A 14,899-nucleotide genomic window follows, 5' to 3' on the forward strand; every position below is an offset into this window, starting at 1 on the left:
TCCCATTTTGTATGAGATGAACTCAAAGATCTAAAACTTTTTCCACATACACAATATCACCATTTCCCTCAAATATTGTTCACAAACCAGTCGAAATCTGTGATAGTGAGCACTTCTCCTTTGCTGAGATAATCCATCCCACCTCACAGGTGTGCCATATCAAGATGCTGATTAGACACCATGATTAGTGCACAGGTGTGCCTTAGACTGCCCACAATAAAAGGCCACTCTGAAAGGTGCAGTTTTGTTTTATTGGGGGGGGATACCAGTCAGTATCTGGTGTGACCACCATTTGCCTCATGCAGTGCAACACATCTCCTTCGCATCATCCGTGAAGAGAACACCTCTCCAATGTGCCAAACGCCAGCGAATGTGAGCATTTGCCCACTCAAGTTGGTTACGACGACGAACTGGAGTCAGGGCGAGACCCCGATGAGGACGACGAGCATGCAGATGAGCTTCCCTGAGACGGTTTCTGACAGTTTGTGCAGAAATTCTTTGGTTATGCAAACCGATTGTTTCAGCAGCTGTCCGAGTGGCTGGTCTCAGACGATCTTGGAGGTGAACATGCTGGATGTGGAGGTCCTGGGCTGGTGTGGTTACACGTGGTCTGCGGTTGTGAGGTTGGTTGGATGTACTGCCAAATTCTCTGAAACAACTTTGGAGACGGCTTATGGTAGAGAAATGAACATTCAGTACACGAGCAACAGCTCTGGTTGACATTCCTGCTGTCAGTATGCCAATTGCACGCTCCCTCAAATCTTGCGACATCTGTGGCATTGTGCTGTGTGATAAAACTGCACCTTTCAGAGTGGCCTTTTATTGTGGGCAGTCTAAGGCACACCTGTGCACTAATCATGGTGTCTAATCAGCATCTTGATATGGCACACCTGTGAGGTGGGATGGATTATCTCAGCAAAGGAGAAGTGCTCACTATAACAGATTTAGTCTGTTTTGTGAACAATATTTGAGGGAAATGGTGATATTGTGTATGTGGAAAAAGTTTTAGATCTTTGAGTTCATCTCATACAAAACGGGAGCAAAACCAAAAGTGTTGCGTTTATATTTTTGTTGAGTGTATATACATATATATATACACATATATATATACATATATATAGATATATATAGGTGGGTCAATAAAATGTTACCACTTTTGTAATCCAAAGAAGAGGAGCATGGATTGAACATGTCATCAATTACTGAACTGTACGGAAAACAAGAGACAAAGTGGGAAACCTTTGGTATCAAATGTTAATTTGATGCTTCTGTTACAAGTCTGTAAATAAAATTTTCGAATAAGTTCTCATGTCAAAAACTTGTGTACTAGTGAGGAAAATAAGTATTTGAACAGCCTGCGGTTTTGCAAGTTCTTCCACTTAGAAATCATGGAGGGGTCTGAAATTTCCATCTTAGGTGCATGTCCACTGTGAGAGAGATGATCTAAAAAAAAAAAAAAAAAATCAGGAAATCACAATGTATGATTTTTTTAAGAATTTATTTGTATGTTACTGCTGCATTGCAGGGTGTTCAAATACTTATTTTCCTCACTGTATATTCTCCACCCCACTCAACCAAAAAAAATAAAAAAAATAAAATAAAATAATCCAGCCTCCTTTGAGAATTGTTGATTGCATCTTCACATACATACTCTTGCGACTTTTTAGCAACATTTCAGAAAGACAATAGTGGCTTTAAGTGAGATTTGGGTTTTTTTTGTTGTTTGTTTGACCTTTTTCAGATTTTTTTTTCACATTAACTGAAAATACACTTTAAAATGAAACAATCGGGGTAAGCATGTATCTTAAAGCAATCTAAACCAGGGAGTCCTGTCTTAGCAAATGTATTAAAATAAATAAATAAATTGCAGGCCATCTGTTTATAAGCACAGGACTCACACAGCCTCTAATTTGTTTTGCGTGGTTGTCCCGAAGATCGAAGTGACTGTGTCTCATCCTGAAGTTTGCTCTCTAATCAAACTCTACTTGCACAAGCTGTGCTCGACTGAAAAATGAACCCTATTATTTTACAGCCAGAATACGTTATTACAAAACAGGATCGACAAGGCAATTTTGCTACAGCTGTCGCCAGCAGGGAATCTGCCAAGCAGACTGTCAGGGTGGCACTGGCCCGTCTCGCCTCCCCCCTGTGGAGCCGCCAGTGGCGGAGCAGCACTTTTAGTGTTTGGTCCTGATGAAGACATGCACACCCAGTCACACTCCACATTCACACCTGTCACCTCTCTGCGGAAAGAAACGCTGACTGACTGACGAGCCCGAGAGCGTGGAAGCTGTTTCACACTTGTTAATGACAGAGTGAGTTTTGCACACAGTCATTAAGACTAATTATATGTCCTTCCTGCCATATTGGAGAAATGAAGCGGAGGCTGTAAACAGTAATCACTGAAAGGACTTGTCAACTTAAACACAAAAACATCACAACCATCTTCCCTCTCATATCGACCCAGCGACGATTTCTGCTCTCTTTAAGGTGTGTGTACGTTGTGACTGCAGTCTTAATTTACAACACAAAGAGTAAAAAAAATAATCAACACGAAGCCATGAAAGTGATGAGCGCTCACCTCAACAAACGACGTCCAACTTCTCAGCCGCTTATCACTTCTAATGACTGTGGCAGACCACACAATCCTCCGAAACCACTTTTATTACACGGGGAGCGGGGGAAATTAAGTTGAGGTTTGCGTTTTATCCGGAGTGTCGTGGAAGAATCAACAGTATGTAAACGTAAATCATCTCAGCGCCCTAAACTGTCTCCGCTTAGGCAGCCGCGGAACTGCGTCCAGCTAACTGCATTTAAGCCGCACCGTAACGACGGGCACTTCCTGTACAAAATAAAAGCATAAGGCAGAAAGATGAGAAAAATCATACCAGCAAGCAGAGGCGGAAAACAAATACGCACATTTACTCAAGTGTAGTAATTTAAGAGCATTCTTATGATACTTGCGCATTACTCGAGTATTTCTAATTAGCAAGTGATATAAAATCAACTAGTGTCAAGTGTGTTTTTCAAACCAGTCTTTTTGTTATTTGAGAAATTTTACCAAAAGTCACTGAACCATTTTATTTGTTCATAGTATTTAAGTAACGTATTCACTGTTATTCTAGTCCTATTTATGTTTCCTTTAATTTATTATTTCAGGTTTTGTAACATATCTTGTAAGATATTTTTGTAACATATCTAGTAATAATGCATTATTAATAATAATAATAATAATAATCATTTTCTGGTGTAATACACTAAGTTTTTGCTCTTTGTATTAGTTTGTGTACTTGTGAACATATTTTAAATAATGTTATATTTGTTAATTTATCTTGTATTTGTTTTTATTGTTTGTATGCTTTTAGCTTTTGTTTTATGTGTGGCCAACAATGGAAATAGTGTTTTCGCTTTATTATGTTATCCGTGTATTTTTTTAATGTATATACTTTGGTATGTGCATTGAATTGTACTAAATAAATTCAATCAATCAATCCTTTTTTGGTACTTTATACTACAAAACTATGCCTAGGGTCAAATATAATACTTTCGATTCCATTACACTTATATGACAGCTTTAGTGATGAGTTCAATTGTAGATTCAGTTTGTGAATGCAAAATATAGTCAACCAATTATGTTATAGTATTAAAATGCTTTATTTATTTATTTATTATCCACAAGTTATAACTGTGTGTGTGTGTGTGTGTGTGTGTGTGTGTGTGTGTGTGTGTGTGTGTGTGTGTGTGTGTGTGTGTGCGTGCGTGCATGCATAATATTAAGAATAATAAAGTTATGTGTACATGCTTTCAAAAGCAACATCAAAATGCTTAACAACAGTTCATGTTATAAATCAGTAGCAGACTCACGGCGACAAAGAACAAATTAAACCTTCACATCAACATCAGCATAATAATAAAAACAAATCAAATTTGATTAAATTGAACCTGTCATATACGAAATATATATGATAGAAAAAAAAGTTGAATTATACGTTTTGATATTAAAGATTCATTTGACATCTCATTTTAACATTTTAATGCATGATGAATTATAGTCCAATGTAAAACAAACAAACAAACATATAATTAAAATTAGTTCTACATTTCCTGGTTACAACATTAAACTAATGAATATATCAATAATTCTAATTATTAATATGTATAAATTATTCTATAATGGGCCATTCTGCCTAATGACTAATGAGTACTTTTACTTTTGGCACTTTAGTATATTTTGATCTTAATACCCTTGTAGTTTTGCTGGTTTAACATTTTCAATTCATGGATTTCATGTGTAGCCACCAAGTATTTCTCCTGAGTACATCTTCCACTACTGCAAGTAAATACCAATTACTAAATGTTTTTGCACACACCTTTTCTATATTTTTCGCCCCCCCCCCCTTTTTTTTTTTTTTTTTTTTGCTTCTTTTTTCTCAGCAAGACCGAATTTATTCAACCTAAACAATTTCCGAGCTTATATTTTGTTAATAGATGCATCGTAAAGCTGCGTATTTATACGAGTGCATCTGGAAATGTAACTTTAAAAAGTAAATAAATAAATGCAGTCCTAAAGGTAGGACGACACACGCACTAGTTTTAGGACTTTTGTTAATGCGGTGACATGACTCTTGCGATTTTGTCTCAACACAGATAAGCAGCAATAAACTGGCCACAAGAGGGCGCCAGATGAGCAGAAATTATGTAAAATGTTTTGTACAGCTGTGCTCAGTCTCAGCTGTTTCTGCTGATCTTTGAACGAAACAAGTGTTGATCACAACACATACTGTATGGCAACAACAGCACAGCTCCCAGGATGCACCACTCTAAGGCCACAAACCAAAATGAACTTACACATAAAATCTGATAAATACATCTGAGCTGTATGAAGACGTGAAGTTTATAGTTTATACAGTATCAAGGTGGAAAAGGGAGAGGATTGTCTTCAAAAGATCATTTGAAAATTCTTCTACTGTTTGCCAGAAGGCACATGGGAGATTTGAGCCGATATTTGATCTATTTTAATGGATTAAACATTTTCTCTGTTCCGCTCCACTGTGAAGGTGTATGACTGGTGATTGGCAGAAGCACATTTTGTTTAGTGATGGAATACCTGAATTAAACAACTACTCAACACCAGGTCTGTTTATACATGTAACTGACAAATACAATGTCTACTTAAAAAAAAAAACGTCTGATTTTCTTCCATGGAAGATGCCAGATGGGAATTACTCGCCCAGTGACCGTTGGAATAGGCTCCCCATGACCCTTAACTGGAATCAGTGAGCTTAGAAAACTGAAGGATTATTAATGACAAATAAGACTTTGGTATCTATGAGCTACAATTACACATGATGTGAACAGAGAAATTAGTGCCTGATTATGAATTATTCATAAGCCAGGAATATTCTAATGCCAGAGCTCTTGTGAAATTCTCTTGGACCTGCATTAATAGTAAATGTCCACCAGGTGGAGATATTGCTCTAGTTCAAGAACCTTGAGTACAGGCTGCTGGACACGACTACAGGCCTGTTGGTTAATAGTAGTGTGTGTGTGTGTGATATATATATATATATATATATATATATATATATATATATATATATATATATATATATACACACACACACACACGAGGTCTGTCAATAAAGTATAGGTCCTTTTTATTTTTTTCAAAAGCTATATGGATTTCATTCATATGTTTTTACGTCAGACATGCTTGAACCCTCATGCACATGCGTGAGTTTCTCCACGCCTGTCGGTGACGTCATTCGCCTGTGAGCACTCCTTGTGGGAGGAGTCGTCCAGCCCCTCGTCGGAATTCCTTTGTCTGAGAAGTTGCTGAGAGACTGGCACTTTGTTTGATCAAAATTTTTTCTAAACCTGTGAGACACATCGAAGTGGACACGGTTCGAAAAATTAAGCTGGTTTTCGGTGAAAATTTTAATGGGTGATGAGAGATTTTGAGGTGATTCTGTCGCTTTAAGGACTTCCCACGGTGCGAGACGTCGCGCAGTGCTCTCAGGCGCTGTCGTCAGCCTGTTTCAAGCTGAAAACCTCCACATTTCAGGCTTTATTGATCCAGGACGTCGTGAGAGAACAGAGAAGTTTCACAAGAAGTCGGTTTCAGCATTTTATCTGGATATTCCACTGTTAAAGGAGATTTTTTTTAATGAAAGACGTGCGGACGGATTGCAGCGTCGGCTCGCAGCTGCCGCGACGCTCCGCCACAGGAAAAACACCTCTGTTGGAAGCCTTAAGGAGAAGTTGGAACATGTCCAGCTGTTAAACAATTTCTCATATACTCACTCCACTGAAAGCCATCAAAAGCTGCCTGGATTTTACAAATGGTTATCAACACGGAGGTATTTTTCCTGTGCCACCGCACCGCGCCGGCTGCGTCCCGACGCGCTGACCCGTCCGCATGTCTGACATAAAAATATATGAATGAAATCCATATAGTTTTTGAAAAAAATAAAAAGGACCTATACTTTATTGACAGCCCTCGTGTGTATATATATATATATATATATATATATATATATCAATCAATCAATCAATTTTTTTTTTTTTTATATAGCGCCAAATCACAACAAACAGTTGCCCCAAGGCGCTTTATATTGTAAGGCAAGGCCATACAATAATTATGTAAAACCCCAACGGTCAAAACGACCCCCTGTGAGCAAGCACTTGGCTACAGTGGGAAGGAAAAACTCCCTTTTAACAGGAAGAAACCTCCAGCAGAACCAGGCTCAGGGAGGGGCAGTCTTCTGCTGGGACTGGTTGGGGCTGAGGGAGAGAACCAGGAAAAAGACATGCTGTGGAGGGGAGCAGAGATCGATCACTAATGATTAAATGCAGAGTGGTGCATACAGAGCAAAAAGAGAAAGAAACAGTGCATCATGGGAACCCCCCAGCAGTCTACGTCTATAGCAGCATAACTAAGGGATGGTTCAGGGTCACCTGATCCAGCCCTAACTATAAGCTTTAGCAAAAAGGAAAGTTTTAAGCCTAATCTTAAAAGTAGAGAGGGTGTCTGTCTCCCTGATCTGAATTGGGAGCTGGTTCCACAGGAGAGGAGCCTGAAAGCTGAAGGCTCTGCCTCCCATTCTACTCTTACAAACCCTAGGAACTACAAGTAAGCCTGCAGTCTGAGAGCGAAGCGCTCTATTGGGGTGATATGGTACTACGAGGTCCCTAAGATAAGATGGGACCTGATTATTCAAAACCTTATAAGTAAGAAGAAGAATTTTAAATTCTATTCTAGAATTAACAGGAAGCCAATGAAGAGAGGCCAATATAGGTGAGATATGCTCTCTCCTTCTAGTCCCCGTCAGTACTCTAGCTGCAGCATTTTGAATTAACTGAAGGCTTTTTAGGGAACTTTTAGGACAACCTGATAATAATGAATTACAATAGTCCAGCCTAGAGGAAATAAATGCATGAATTAGTTTTTCAGCATCACTCTGAGACAAGACCTTTCTGAATTTAGAGATATTGCGTAAATGCAAAAAAGCAGTCCTACATATTTGTTTAATATGCGCTTTGAATGATATATCCTGATCAAAAATGACTCCAAGATTTCTCACAGTATTACTAGAGGTCAGGGTAATGCCATCCAGAGTAAGGATCTGGTTAGACACCATGTTTCTAAGATTTGTGGGGCCAAGTACAATAACTTCAGTTTTATCTGAGTTTAAAAGCAGGAAATTAGAGGTCATCCATGTCTTTATGTCTGTAAGACAATCCTGCAGTTTAGCTAATTGGTGTGTGTCCTCTGGCTTCATGGATAGATAAAGCTGGGTATCATCTGCGTAACAATGAAAATTTAAGCAATACCGTCTAATAATACTGCCTAAGGGAAGCATATATAAAGTGAATAAAATTGGTCCTAGCACAGAACCTTGTGGAACTCCATAATTAACTTTAGTCTGTGAAGAAGATTCCCCATTTACATGAACAAATTGTAATCTATTAGACAAATATGATTCAAACCACCGCAGCGCAGTGCCTTTAATACCTATGGCATGCTCTAATCTCTGTAATAAAATTTTATGGTCAACAGTATCAAAAGCAGCACTGAGGTCTAACAGAACAAGCACAGAGATGAGTCCACTGTCCAAGGCCATAAGAAGATCATTTGTAACCTTCACTAATGCTGTTTCTGTACTATGATGAATTCTAAAACCTGACTGAAACTCTTCAAATAGACCATTCCTCTGCAGATGATCAGTTAGCTGTTTTACAACTACCCTTTCAAGAATTTTTGAGAGAAAAGGAAGGTTGGAGATTGGCCTATAATTAGCTAAGATAGCTGGGTCAAGTGATGGCTTTTTAAGTAATGGTTTAATTACTGCCACCTTAAAAGCCTGTGGTACATAGCCAACTAACAAAGATAGATTGATCATATTTAAGATCGAAGCATTAAATAATGGTAGGGCTTCCTTGAGCAGCCTGGTAGGAATGGGGTCTAATAAACATGTTGATGGTTTGGATGAAGTAACTAATGAAAATAACTCAGACAGAACAATCGGAGAGAAAGAGTCTAACCAAATACCGGCATCACTGAAAGCAGCCAAAGATAACGATACGTCTTTGGGATGGTTATGAGTAATTTTTTCTCTAATAGTTAAAATTTTGTTAGCAAAGAAAGTCATGAAGTCATTACTAGTTAAAGTTAATGGAATACTCAGCTCAATAGAGCTCTGACTCTTTGTCAGCCTGGCTACAGTGCTGAAAAGAAACCTGGGGTTGTTCTTATTTTCTTCAATTAGTGATGAGTAGAAAGATGTCCTAGCTTTACGGAGGGCTTTTTTATAGAGCAACAGACTCTTTTTCCAGGCTAAGTGAAGATCTTCTAAATTAGTGAGACGCCATTTCCTCTCCAACTTACGGGTTATCTGCTTTAAGCTACGAGTTTGTGAGTTATACCACGGAGTCAGACACTTCTGATTTAAAGCTCTCTTTTTCAGAGGAGCTACAGCATCCAAAGTTGTCTTCAATGAGGATGTAAAACTATTGACGAGATACTCTATCTCCCTTACAGAGTTTAGGTAGCTACTCTGCACTGTGTTGTTATATGGCATTAGAGAACATAAAGAAGGAATCATATCCTTAAACCTAGTTACAGCGCTTTCTGAAAGACTTCTAGTGTAATGAAACTTATTCCCTACTGCTGGGTAGTCCATCAGAGTAAATGTAAATGTTATTAAGAAATGATCAGACAGAAGGGAGTTTTCAGGGAATACTGTTAAGTCTTCTATTTCCATACCATAAGTCAGAACAAGATCTAAGATATGATTAAAGTGGTGGGTGGACTCATTTACTTTTTGAGCAAAGCCAATAGAGTCTAATAATAGATTAAATGCAGTGTTGAGGCTGTCATTCTCAGCATCTGTGTGGATGTTAAAATCGCCCACTATAATTATCTTATCTGAGCTAAGCACTAAGTCAGACAAAAGGTCTGAAAATTCACAGAGAAACTCACAGTAACGACCAGGTGGACGATAGATAATAACAAATAAAACTGGTTTTTGGGACTTCCAATTTGGATGGACAAGACTAAGAGACAAGCTTTCAAATGAATTAAAGCTCTGTCTGGGTTTTTGATTAATTAATAAGCTGGAATGGAAGATTGCTGCTAATCCTCCGCCCCGGCCCGTGCTACGAGCATTCTGACAGTTAGTGTGACTCGGGGGTGTTGACTCATTTAAACTAACATATTCATCCTGCTGTAACCAGGTTTCTGTTAGGCAGAATAAATCAATATGTTGATCAATTATTATATCATTTACCAACAGGGACTTAGAAGAGAGAGACCTAATGTTTAATAGACCACATTTAACTGTTTTAGTCTGTGGTGCAGTTGAAGGTGCTATATTATTTTTTCTTTTTGAATTTTTATGATTAAATAGATTTTTGCTGGTTATTGGTAGTCTGGGAGCAGGCACCGTCTCTACGGGGATGGGGTAATGAGGGGATGGCAGGGGGAGAGAAGCTGCAGAGAGGTGTGTAAGACTACAACTCTGCTTCCTGGTCCCAACCCTGGATAGTCACGGTTTGGAGGATTTAAGAAAATTGGCCAGATTTCTAGAAATGAGAGCTGCTCCATCCAAAGTGGGATGGATGCCGTCTCTCCTAACAAGACCAGGTTTTCCCCAGAAGCTTTGCCAATTATCTATGAAGCCCACCTCATTTTTTGGACACCACTCAGACAGCCAGCAATTCAAGGAGAACATGCGGCTAAACATATATATATATATATATATATATATATATATATATATATATATATATATATATATATATATATATATATATTTGGGTGGGCCAGAAGATTTTTCAGATTTCAAACTGAGCAGCGACATTCTTCCATTTGGGAATGACAGCGCTAAAACAAAAGTATGTCAGGAAAAATACAACAAAAATTCTTAAAAAATAAAAAGTTCTTTCAGCTTCCTTGTCATGAATGTTGAATGTAAGCAACATAATACTGTAGCTGTATAATATTTAGAAATACAGGCTGAAAAAAAATGAATGTCACTGAAAATTCAAACGCTTCACACTTAAGGTTACTTTTATTTCATTTACATGGAAGTGTTAAATTTTAAATTACACACAGCAATTTTAGTACCAATTTTTTAGTAGGAACATTTTTTATTCACAAGTTACTTTGTGAAAATAAAACTGAACAACAAATGAATCGTGAATAGAACAACAATGAAAAGATCAAAGTGCACAAATTGTACAGCTCAAAATCTCTTTAAACTCAATAATTAAATAACTTTAAGAAAAAGTCACATTTCCTTTGCATAACAAAAACAGAAATAAATACGCTCAGTGGCAGACATCACAACCTAAAAGTTTCTTGCTTTTAATTCAGGGATTGTTGTGTTTTCACTCATGTGACCTCTAATAATTGTGAACAGTTTAGTGAAAAATGACACGTGCGCGAGTGAACCTCATGACTTTATCACATTCAGTACCCACTTACTCTCAAGTGTCTCCTCACAGCAAAAAACAACAACAACAAACAAACGATACATGTGCAACACATACGGGTATTAGTATGTATTTGATGCCCCAATAGATGCTTTTATTTGATTGGTGGATTGTATGTTCCATGTCATTATTTGTCCTATTATATAGAAAACTAGTCTTGTATGATTTACATAATTTTTCGTGCAGCTTGCTTCCATATGTTTTGCTGCTTTTACAATGCTGCTACCTTTATGGAAAAAAAATGCATGCATGATAGGAGGAAGTTAAATCAGCAAATTAGTGTGTTTTCACAATATCAAATGACATGGATTTATTTAGGTGTCATTAGAGCCTGAATGATAAATCACTTTTCTAATAATATCAGCCAAAATGAGCCTTTCACCAACATATCGATATTGCTGTTATTTTTACTGATGTGAAATTTTTTATCTTCCCGAATATACAAAGCAGAAAACACTTTGGCTGGTGGAAATGATGTGTTTACACTGTTTGTTTACAATGCTGTCAAGCATGGTTGGGACCCCACCACCCCTTGGTCACATTAGCTACAAGAAACAGGCAAAGTGACCAGCTGCCATTCATTTTCAAACAGAGTGCAGGGACAAAAGGAAAGTGATTGCTATGCTGCCAGCTAGGTGGGGTCAAAACAGATGACAAGCCTATTTTATGAAACTATTGGGCAATGCAACATGTCGGCTGCCAATCCGAGTGAAGGTAGCATGATGACAGCGTGAGGTACTTTGCTTGGCTGTTGGTTATATTTATAGTCATTTATAATAAAGTTTATGTTTAAATTTGGCGGCACAGTGGCTTTGTGGTTAGCACTGATGCTTCACAGCAAGAAGGTCATGGGTTCACTTCCCGCCCTTTCTGTGTGGAGTTTGCATGTTCTCCCCATGTTTGCGTGGGTTTCCTCCGGGTGCTCCGGTTTCCTCCCACATCCAAAGACATGCATGTTAAGTGAATCGGAAACATTAAAATTGGTTGTAGGTGTGCGTGCGGGTGTGAATGTGTTTGTTTGTCTATATATGTAGTCCTGTGACAGACTGGCGTCCTGTCCAAGTTGTAACTAAGGCTGCTGGCTTCAGCCCCCCGTGACCCTTAATTGGAGTAAGCAGGTGTAGAAAATGGATGTAAGGATGTTTAAGGTGCAAAACATTAAGCCTTAATCACATATGCATGTCATAAGGGCTGGATAACAGAACGTTAGAAATTATTAGCATTTTTATGTATGTATCGGCCGCTATATTGGTGCTGTATATATTTTATTCTTTAATATTGGCACCATATCAGCCCAACAAAATACCTATAGTGATTGGGTTCTAGGTGTCACATGTAACAAATACATGATTTCCATTCGTGTCACGCAAGGTCATTTGTTGAAAGATGGAATGTTCCATCTTCCAGCTCATGTAAATATTCACACCCTTCATTAGTTAGTGAAGACTTAACAGTATTCCCTGAAAACCCCCTGTTGTCTGATCATTTCTTAATAACATTTACATTTACTTTAATGGACTACCCAGCAGTGGGGAATAAGTTTCATTATAGTAGAAGTCTTTCTGAAAGCGCTGTAACTAGGTTTAACGATATGATTCCTTCTTTGTTATGTTCTCCAATGCCATATACCAACACAGTGCAGAGTAGCTACCTAAACTCTGTGAATGAGATAAATGATCTCATCAATAGCGTTACATCCTCATTGAGCACAACTTTGGATGCTGTAGCTCCTCTGAAAAAGAGAGCCTTAAATCAGAAATGCTTGACTCCGTGGTATAACCCACAAACTCGCATCTTAAAGCAGATAACCCGTAAGCTAGAGAGGAAATGGCGTCTCACTAATTTAAAAGATCTTCATTTAGCCTGGAAAAAGAGTCTGTTGCTCTATAAAAAAGCCCTCCGTAAAGCTAGGACATCTTACTATTCATCACTAATTGAAGAAAATAAGAACAACCCCAGGTTTCTTTTGAGCACTGTCGCCAGGCTGACAAAGAGTCAGCGCTCTATTGAGCCAAGTATTCCTTTAACTTTAACTAGTAATGACTTCATGACTTTCTTTGCAAATAAAATTTTAACTATTAGAGAAAAAATTATTCATAACCATCCCAAAGACATATCTTTATGTTCGGCTGCCTTCAGTAATGCTGGTATTTGGCTAGACTCTTTCTCTCCAATTGTTCTGTCTGAGTTATTTTCATTATTTACTTCCTCCAAACCATCAACATGTCTATTAGACCCCATTCCTACCAGGCTGCTCAAGGAAGCCCTACCATTAGTTAATGCTTCGATCTTAAATATAATCAATCTATCTTTATTAGTTGGTTATGTACCACAGGCTTTTAAGGTGACAGTAATTAAACCATTACTTAAAAAGCCATCACTTGACCCAGCTATCTTAGCTAATTATAGGCCAATCTCCAACCTTCCTTTTCTCTCAAAAATTCTTGAAAGTGTTGTGTGGGCCGCCTGAAGAGGAGGTACTGCTGGCCCGCCACCAGAGGGCGCCCTGCCTGATGTGCGGGCTTCAGGCACGAGAGGGCGCTGCCAGCTGTCACTCATTATTTCCTGACAGCTGTCACTCATTCTTCATCATCTCACTCCATAAAACCCAGACGTCATCTCCACCTCATCGCCGAGATATCGTACTTCTGTGGAGGTAACTTTCTCTGCCAGCATTAAGTAATTCCAAGAGCTATTGTGTTGCAGCTGTCAACCAGAGGACCGGCGTGGGTCGCGACTGTTTCGTCCTACGTCCCGTCAGATAAGTGGTTAAACAGACGCTGCACGAGTGTGTGTTAGAGGTGGAGGTGGAATTCCCACCGTTGTTATGGGGTGTACACACACCCACACTTGACTGTCTTTGCTCTTCGCCAGCAGTACCAGATCCGACAGTCGGGGACGGTGATCACCTGGGAATTCGGGACTTGGCGGCTCCAGTATTCACCAGGTTCGGTGGCGGCGGAAATCGTGTGGTTCCGGCTCTTCTCAGGACAGACGTTTTCTATCCTCGAGCCTGCCCACACGTCACCTTTGTGGATTGACTGTTATCAAATTCTGAGATTGTCTGTATATTCGTTGTGCACCTTCACAACATTAAATTGTTACTTTTTTGGCTCATCTATTGACCGTTCATTTGCGCCCCCCGTTGTGGGTCCGTGTCACTACACTTTCACAACAGAAAGGGTAGTTGTAAAACAGCTAACTGATCATCTGCAGAGGAATGGTCTATTTGAAGGGTTTCAGTCAGGTTTCAGAATTCATCATAGTACAGAAACAGCATTAGTGAAGGTTACAAATGATCTTCTTATGGCCTCAGATAGTGGACTCATCTCTGTGCTTGTCCTGTTAGACCTCAGTGCAGCTTTTGATACTGTTGCCCATAAAATTTTATTACAGAGATTAGAGCATGCCATAAGTATTAAAGGCACTGCGCTGCAGTGGTTTGAATCATATTTATCTAATAGATTACAATTTGTTCATGTAAATGGGGAATCTTCTTCACAGACTAAGGTTAAATATGGAGTCAACAAGGTTCTGTGCTAGGACCGATTTTATTCACTTTATACAGGCTTCCCTTAGGCAGTGTTATTAGAAAGCATTGCTTAAATTTTCATTGTTACGCAGATGATACCCAGCTTTATCTATCCATGAAGCCAGAGGACACACACCAATTAGCTAAACTGCAGGAATGTCTTACAGACATAAAGACATGGATGACCTCTAATTTCTTGCTTTTAAATTCAGATAAAACTGAAGTTATTGTACTTGGCCCCACAAATCTTAGAAACATGGTGTCTAACCAGAGCCTTACTCTGGATGGCATTACCCTGACCTCTAGTAATATTGTGAGAAATCTTGGAGTCATTTTTGATCAGGATATGTCCTTCAATGCACATAATAAGCA

Source organism: Thalassophryne amazonica, unplaced genomic scaffold (genome assembly GCF_902500255.1).
Source record: "Thalassophryne amazonica unplaced genomic scaffold, fThaAma1.1, whole genome shotgun sequence".
Lineage (NCBI taxonomy): Eukaryota > Metazoa > Chordata > Actinopteri > Batrachoidiformes > Batrachoididae > Thalassophryne > Thalassophryne amazonica.